The following is a 7,910-nucleotide window of genomic DNA, read 5'->3' as shown; positions in this document are numbered from 1 at the left end:
TCATCTCAATAGATGCAGAAAAAGCATTCGACAAAATCCAACACCCATTCATGATAAAAACCCTACAGAAAATTGGAATAGAAAGCCTTTATCTTAGCATGGTTAAGGCTATCTATGAAAAACCAACAGCCAACATCATAGAAGCAAAGAAAGAGACCCAAAGATCAGTGAAATATATTGGAAGATGCAGAAACAACTCCAGACATACTCAGCCACCTTATGTTTGACAAAGGAGCCAACCACCCTCATTGGAGGAAAGATAGCATATTTAATAAATAGTGTTGGAAAAACTGGACTTCAACCTTCCAAAGATTAAAACTAGACCCATACCTATCACCGTGCACTAAACTAAGATCGAAGGGGATTAAAGATCTAAATATTAACATAGAAACACTAAACTTGCTGGAAGATAAGTTAAGTAGAACTCTTAATGAACATAGCATAGGAAAAGACTTTATAAACAAATCTTCACTACCACAGGAGCTAGCAAAAAAAAATCAACAACTGGGATCTCATCATATTAAAAAGCTTCTGCACTGCAAGAGAAACTACCAACAGAGCTAAGAGACAACCTACAATGTGGGAAGAAATTTTTAGCAGCTGTACCTCAGACGAAGGTCTACTATCGAGAATATATAAAGCACTGAAAGACATCAACCCCCCCCCCAAATTCAAAGACCCAATTCAAAAATGGGCATCTGAAATGAACAGACATTTCTCAAAGTAGTAAAAGCAGCAAATAAATATATAAAAAAAGTTGAACATCACTGGTCTTTGGAGAGATGCAGATGAAAACAACACTGAGATTCCACCTCATCCCATAAGAATGGCTATCAATAAATCAACCAATAACAAATGCTAGTGGGGGTGTGGAGAGAAAGGAACACTTCTCCATTGTTGGTAGGAGTGCAGACTGGTGCAACCACTATGGAAATCTGTGTGGAGAGACCTCAAAGTACTAGGGCTGGAGGTCCCATTTGACCCAGCTATTCCCCTACTGGGTATCTTCCCCAATGAATTAAAAGAATCCTAGCATAGCAATATATGTGCACCTATGTTTATACCTGCACAGTTTGTAATAGCTAAAGCTTGGAAACAGCCCAATTGCCCATCAACTGGAAATTGGATAAAGATGATGTGATTTTTTTTATATATATAAAATAGAATACAACTCAGCCAGAAAGAATGAGAAACTAGAGTCATTTATAGCTAAATGGATGCATATTGAGGCCATACTCTTAAGCGAAATAAATGGAACCCACTTATGTAGATACCCAATAGTATCTCTACTGTGAGAAACAGAGAGTGTAAATAAGGATGAAAATGAGTAAAATGAATAATTGATAATTTGAAATTGGCAAAGTTCCAAAGGTGTAGGAATGGCACGAGGGAAAGGGGAAAGAAAAGAAGCGGAAGGAAAAATTATGAGAATGAAAAAAAAGCAGTCTATGTAAATCGGAAAGGGTGGAGGGAGTGAAGGGCTCACAGGTAATGAGGGAAAAATAAGAACTAAGATACAGCATGTTCAGGTACAAGCACCCAATGATAAATGTAAATGTATTGTATACCTAAAATGTACCAATAAAGATATAAATAAAAAATAAATAAAACAGAGAATCTAGAAATAGAACCATACATATATGATCCACTGAGTTTTGAAAGATTATTTAACATTAACATTTCATAGAACATAAACTCAAGTCAGGAGCAGAGGAAAAGATTTTGTTTTCAGCAAATGGCACTACAACACTGGTATCCATATATAGAAAAATGAACATCAACCCTTCATTTCCATACATAAAAATAACCTGAAAGGATCTATGAATCTAAATATGAAAGACTAAAACTATTAAACTTAATGAAGAAATTTTAAGGGAAAATGTTTATGAATTTAAGGTAGGAAAGAATTTCCTACCATATAAAAAACGATGTATAAAACAAAAAATGTTAAATGAGAGTTCATCAAAACTTAGTAATTTAAATGACATCGTTAAGAAAATGAAAAGTAGTCCTTAAACAGACCTTATTTATAATGCATATAAGCTATGACCAGAATATATAAAGAACACTTATAGCTCATTAATAGACAACCCAATTAAAAAGTAGACACAGGAAGATGATAGCCTGTACAGCACAAAGAAAGGAGTGCAACACTAGAATCAGAAAAACACTAATCAGTACAATAACAAGATTGAATTATACACTCATTAAGGAAATGAAGTTAAAAGCTTTAAAAGCCATGACTTTTTGTTTTCGTTGGATTCTCCCCGTTTGTGTTTACTTTGCCTTCCCCCAAAGATTCTGCTGGGCCTCCTGGAGTTGTGATCCTCATTGTCTTTTCTTAGGATATTGTCTAAAAATTTGGGGAGTGCTGGTTTAGGATTCATGAAGTTCCTAAAGTGCCCTGTATCATGAAAGTATCTTATTTCTCAATTGTGAAAGAGTTTTGCAGGGTACCTCAATCTGGCTTGGAGGCTGTTTTCCTTTTAGGGCTTGAAGTAAGCCACTCCAAGCTCTTCTTGCCTTGCAGGTTTGCATTGAGAAGTCTGCTGTGATTTGGATGGGCTTTCTTTTGTATGTGATTTGCTTCTTTTCTCTCACTGCTTGCAGAATTTTTTCTTCTGTTGGGTTTCTGGAATCCTATTATATGCCTATGCGTAGATCTTTTTTTGATCAAGGCTAGATGAAGTCCTATATGCCTCACTTATCTGTATGTCAAATTCTTTCCCCCTGTTTGGGAAATTTTCTGCCATCACTTCTGTGAATAGTTTTATGTCATCTGCACTCTTTCCTGTTTCTTCATTGGCTCCAATCAGTCTTATGTTATTTTTCTTTGCATCATCTAGCAGCTGCTGGATTGATTTCTCATGGTCCCTTACAATTTTAAAGCAATCTTTTTTCCTGGTCACTAATTGCAATCTTATCTTCTATATCTGAAATTCTGTCCTCACATTGGTTTATTCTGCTGTGTAGACTTTCAGTGGAATTTTTAATCTCCTGGAAATCTGTTTGCATCTGTTTTATGGATTCCATTTTGTTCCTATGTTGGAATTCCATCATGTTCCTCAGCTCCTCGTTTTTTTTAATCTATGTTCTCTCTAGATTTATTAATCATGTCTTGTACTATGGGCACAATATCTGCTGTTATCTGAGAAATTATTTCTGATTTCTTTTTTTCCAGATCCTCTTTTGTTGCCACTTCAGGCAATCCAGATGGTTGTTAGAGTGTTCCATCTTATTTCCCTTTGGGGTTGCTGTAGGTGATCTGGAAGTCTGTTTCTGAGGCTTATTTGTCTTCTCATTTCCACGGTGGGGGTGGGGGTGCTGCTAGTGCCCCTGCGGCTTACCTCCTCTGCCCTGGGAGCAGTGGAATGGCAGCCAGGGAGCCTCCTCCTGGGCCCTGGGATTGGCTCACCTCCTCTTCCCTGGGATCCATGGAATGGCAGCCAGGGAGCCTCCTCCTGAATCTACTTATAAGAATTGAATTTAATTGTCCAACTGATGGAGACAAAATAGAATGACTTTCCAGAAGGTCAGCAAAGAAGTCCCTGGGGAGTTCTTGTTTTATGACTACAGTTTCTATTCAAGAAGATGAAAAAGTGCTGGAAATAGATGGTAGTGATGGTTGCAACACAATAAGAAAGCCACTCCACTGTATACTCATAAATACTGCAAATGGTTAATGTATATGTTATGTGTATTATATCATAATAAAAAGATTTTCAATCATCTTAACTAAATTGTTTAAAATATTCTTTTTAATCTCAAAAAAGAAAGGTGACAAAATTTTCAAGTGTCCCCAGGTAATTTTTCCAGTTTAAAAAATACAGTAAAATTTTCCAAATAATTATTTGAAGATTGATTTCTAAGTTATACAAATCTTATTTTCAATTTTTCCAAAGACATAAAACTTAATATGGATGCAGATATGTATGACTATGTGCTGCTCAGCTTTTAAAAGAGTTTTAGCACTGTTTTAAGAAGTCCCAGTATTATATTTCCTTGATGTGTATCTGTGATCAAAACACAAAATTTATATTCTCAGTATACTAGAAATGCAAAATTACCTATCATTTTTATGAATTATTGCCATAAAAAGTATGTACATGTAATGTGCTTTTTCATAAATCAAATAGAAATGCTGTTAGTATATTTTACATAGGTGATAGTGTTATGTTATTCAATATTTGAATTGATTAACTCAGGGAAAAATTATAAAACAAAATACCAGTATAACCTAGTAATATCACTGTTTATATTTTGATATTAGAGTTTTGTTTTTAGGAGTGTGATTTAAAGAAATAAAAAGTGGGAGACACAAGCAGGAATTCTGATACAAATTACATTATGCATACTTTCTAAATTTTGCATTCAACAAAATACCCAGTAGGTCCTATATTTTTCTTTTTGTTTTGGTACCAGGGATCGAACTCAGGTCCTTGCACTTGCGCGGCAGGTGACAGAACCACAGAGCTAAATCTCGGGCCAGAGTCCTATTTATTTTTTTTTTTAAGAGAATGTCCAGAAACATTAGGTATTAAAGAATTTCATGGCATTGTTTTACAAAAGTTAGACAGTGAATTATTTTATTTTCTAATGTAGGCTTCACTTATTAATGAGGTCGATGAACTGATGCAAATACTAAAAAAAATCCAGACAATCGTATAAAGGAAAAAACATTCACATTTTGAATCTGTTGATTGGAATGAATTCTGTGGTCACAACACCACCACTGGCTAAGAATCAACTTCCCCACAGCAGGGAACCAGTTATGAACTTCTCAATAAGTCATATAGATCTCTCAGATATAGGCACCATGGCTGAAGTCTCACACAAAATGTCTGTGTCCCTTTAATTACACAATATGGTAGTGTTTAGTTCATGGGGACTTAATACTTATTAAAAGGAAAAATAGAAAATCTGCTTGCATGTTATGTGTGAGTACATCACTGTACTGTGGGTGGGTTTGAGGGCATTAGCCCTTATTATAGAGTAATTCCACCAAGAAAGTATCTGTCAGTTCCCAGTTGCTCACTGTTAGGTCAGGGCCTTCTTCATCTCTTAGTTGACTGAAGTGATTCAAACTGAGTTAGGTGTAAGAGTTCTTACAGCTCAGTTTTATTTCTCAGCCTCAGGGTTTGTGAGGGTACTTCACTGTTTCTATTTTATGTCAGACTTTGTAGGAGTTCCCAGTTTTCTGTTGACACCTATAGAATAGCCATCCCAATGATTTTGAGCCACACCAATGATATCTCCAGGCTGCATGGGGATTTCCTCTTCAGTTCAAGATTGATAAGGATAAATAGCAATCTTGTGAGCATTTTGGCCCCCAAAATAGTAGATGTCATCTAAAGAATGAAAGTTTGCAGAGGTATCATGATGCAGTGTTTGCATGATTTCATAAGCTACTCGACAAACCTGGGATGTAAAAGTACACACCAGGAAGTCTACCTGGAACAGAAAGTGTATATCCAGGCTCATACCCTGAAGGGAATTTTCTGTGTACCAACTGTGCAGTCCAGTCAAGAGAGTTATCACAAATAAATTCATAATTGTTTTGCCTCCTTTAATAAAGAAGGATCATCTGTGGCCAAATACATTTTTTATTCACTTGCATTCTACGTGAGAGAAGCTGAAAGTATTCTTTAACAACATGCACCATGTACTCCTCAATGGGTTGGAAGGCTACTTCTTTTCCTCCTTTGTGCATCTGACATGGGCTCCAATAACTGGGTGCTTGAAGCCAAACTTCTTGGTGTCCACTTCTATTTCCTTTTCCAGCTAAAATATTTGACAAACTGAGACACCCACCACACTGCAGAATCCATGGACTTTTAGGAGTCGATCTGTGAGATCTTCTGGCACAGCCAAGGGTAAATAAGGAGGCTGGGGGTGAAGACTTTCTACAGTGGGGAGCTTGACCACTTAAACATTTGTGTCCTTCACTGACCAGTGTCCACTAGAGATGCCAGATCTGTCTGTGCATTTCTCAGTCACAGGTCTAAACACTGTCTCCCATCCATCAGTAGCATATCGCCAGTTCTGAGATTCGAAGGTGAGTGTTCACTGAGTGTCATATGCAATCATGAAGCAATAGACCACATGATGGAGTTGACTGCCATAGCCACAGCCACACCAGCTTCTTGGATTTGCTGCAGTCCTTGGGATTCTGGAGATATGTTATTCTCTGCTGGACCAGCTCAGTTAGATCTTTGGCTTCTTTCCCCCACCAATCACCTGCTCCATCTGTTTGACTGAGGTAGTATAGATCTGTCATTATAGACCTTTCATGATGTCCTAAATCTGAAAGAAATTCATCTGCATGTCTTTGGAGTTCGTTTCCTTCTAAATTCTTTAATTTCTTCAATTCCCTCTGTAGAAAAAACTAGAGCTCTTTAGCCCCATTTCCAATTCTCCTTTTTAGGACTTCATGATCGCTCCCCAGACCATTTCTGGTTTATTATAATTTTCAATCTGTTCTTTGGCCTCAACAAGCTGCTCTTCTAAAGCACATACCCTTCCTGTAGCTGGCCCTTGATCAATGGGGCCTTCTGATATCTGGAGAGATTCAGCCATTGGTCCCAAGTCTTCATTCTGCTCCTTTAAGTGTTCCAGTTTTGCCAGAATCTTAGACATTTCATGACTAGAGTGATCAGAGTGGTCATTATCTCAAACCAAGTGACCACCTATAGAGAATAGCAAGGTCCCTCAGGAAAAAAGAATGAGCATAATCTAATGCCAGGAACCAGTCCATGGCTACATTTTCAGATTTTCAACTCTTCTAGCTTCCTGGAGCTCAAAGAATTGAAAACATCATAACCATTTCTAGTACACAGATGAAAAAACCGGTTGTTTCAACACACGATGCTTCAGAACAATTAATCTCTCTGGTAGTCCTGTGTTGAATCAAAGAGATCCTTCTGGTGAGTGAATAGGAAGCTTCATGGACTCTATGTGCCTCCTTCCTCTAGAAGAGCAGACACAGGCAAAACCACTGTGATATTTCCAGAGGGAGGTATTATTGCTTGAATCTGGGTCACTAAAATTATTAGCTTTGAATCCAGGGAAGTATTAAATTGAGGAAGAAAATGCAACCTCTAGTAAACCATGGCCCACAGTATTTCTAGATAGAAAGACTTACAAGAAACTGTTACTATGAGGGCCGGGGATTTAGCTCAGTGGTTCCGCCACCTGCCTCACAGGCGCAAGGTCCCGAGTTCCATCCCCAGTACAAAAAAAAAAAAAACTCCCCAAAACTAAACTGTTACTATGAGATCGCTGTACTCAACTAGCTAAACCCGGACCCAATAGTGGATTCAAGTCAAACCTGTGGTTCTCAAATTTGAATTTGTTCAGTCAATCAATAAAGGAAATAAAGCACTTTATGTTGAATGAAAGCACCATTAGAGTCTTGGATGTCCTCTTAGCAAAAGCAGCAGCAACCCTAGGCTGGAGCAAGGCGGTTGTGCCATCCCAGTCTCATTGACCACAGCCCAGCCCGCAGGTGACCTGCTCTGGGGAGTGGGAGGGGTGTCTCTGTGGAGGATGCTTCTCCGGACTGAAAGTAGAGGAAGAAAAGGAAACAGAAACGCTGCTAGCCGCTTAACAGAACCTTCGGGGCCACCGCCTGAGCAAGAGTGAGCGAGGCAGGCGCGAGGCGGGCAGTCCCAGACGAGAGACCGAGACCAAAGGAGAGCCGGGTCCAGGGCTTGCAACCCTGAGCTGTGCCGGCCCCATTCAGGGAGGAGAGGAAGGGGACCGGCCCACAGGAAGGCAGAGGGCGGGCGTCTGGAGCCGAGGGCCCAATAAGTCCTATTTTAACAAAATGAGAGTATTTAGCTAGTTGACATGACAGATATTATGCAACTACTTAAATATCAAGAATGGAGAAAGCAATTAGGAAATATATG

General features: G+C 38.5%; 1 pseudogene; it reads right to left on the bottom strand.

Annotated features, from left to right (window-relative positions):
- Positions 1-4,732: 4,732 nt before the first annotated feature.
- Positions 4,733-6,506, bottom strand: LOC101725581 (alpha-(1,6)-fucosyltransferase pseudogene; annotated as a pseudogene).
- Between the last annotated feature and the right edge of the window lie 1,404 nt (positions 6,507-7,910).

This window comes from Heterocephalus glaber, unplaced genomic scaffold, assembly GCF_053883595.1.
Source record: "Heterocephalus glaber isolate CG9 unplaced genomic scaffold, H.glaber_assembly_v1.0 deba00001472, whole genome shotgun sequence".
NCBI lineage: Eukaryota > Metazoa > Chordata > Mammalia > Rodentia > Bathyergidae > Heterocephalus > Heterocephalus glaber.
Note: the sequence above shows the minus strand (reverse complement) of the source record. Positions and strands in the feature narration are given on the sequence as shown.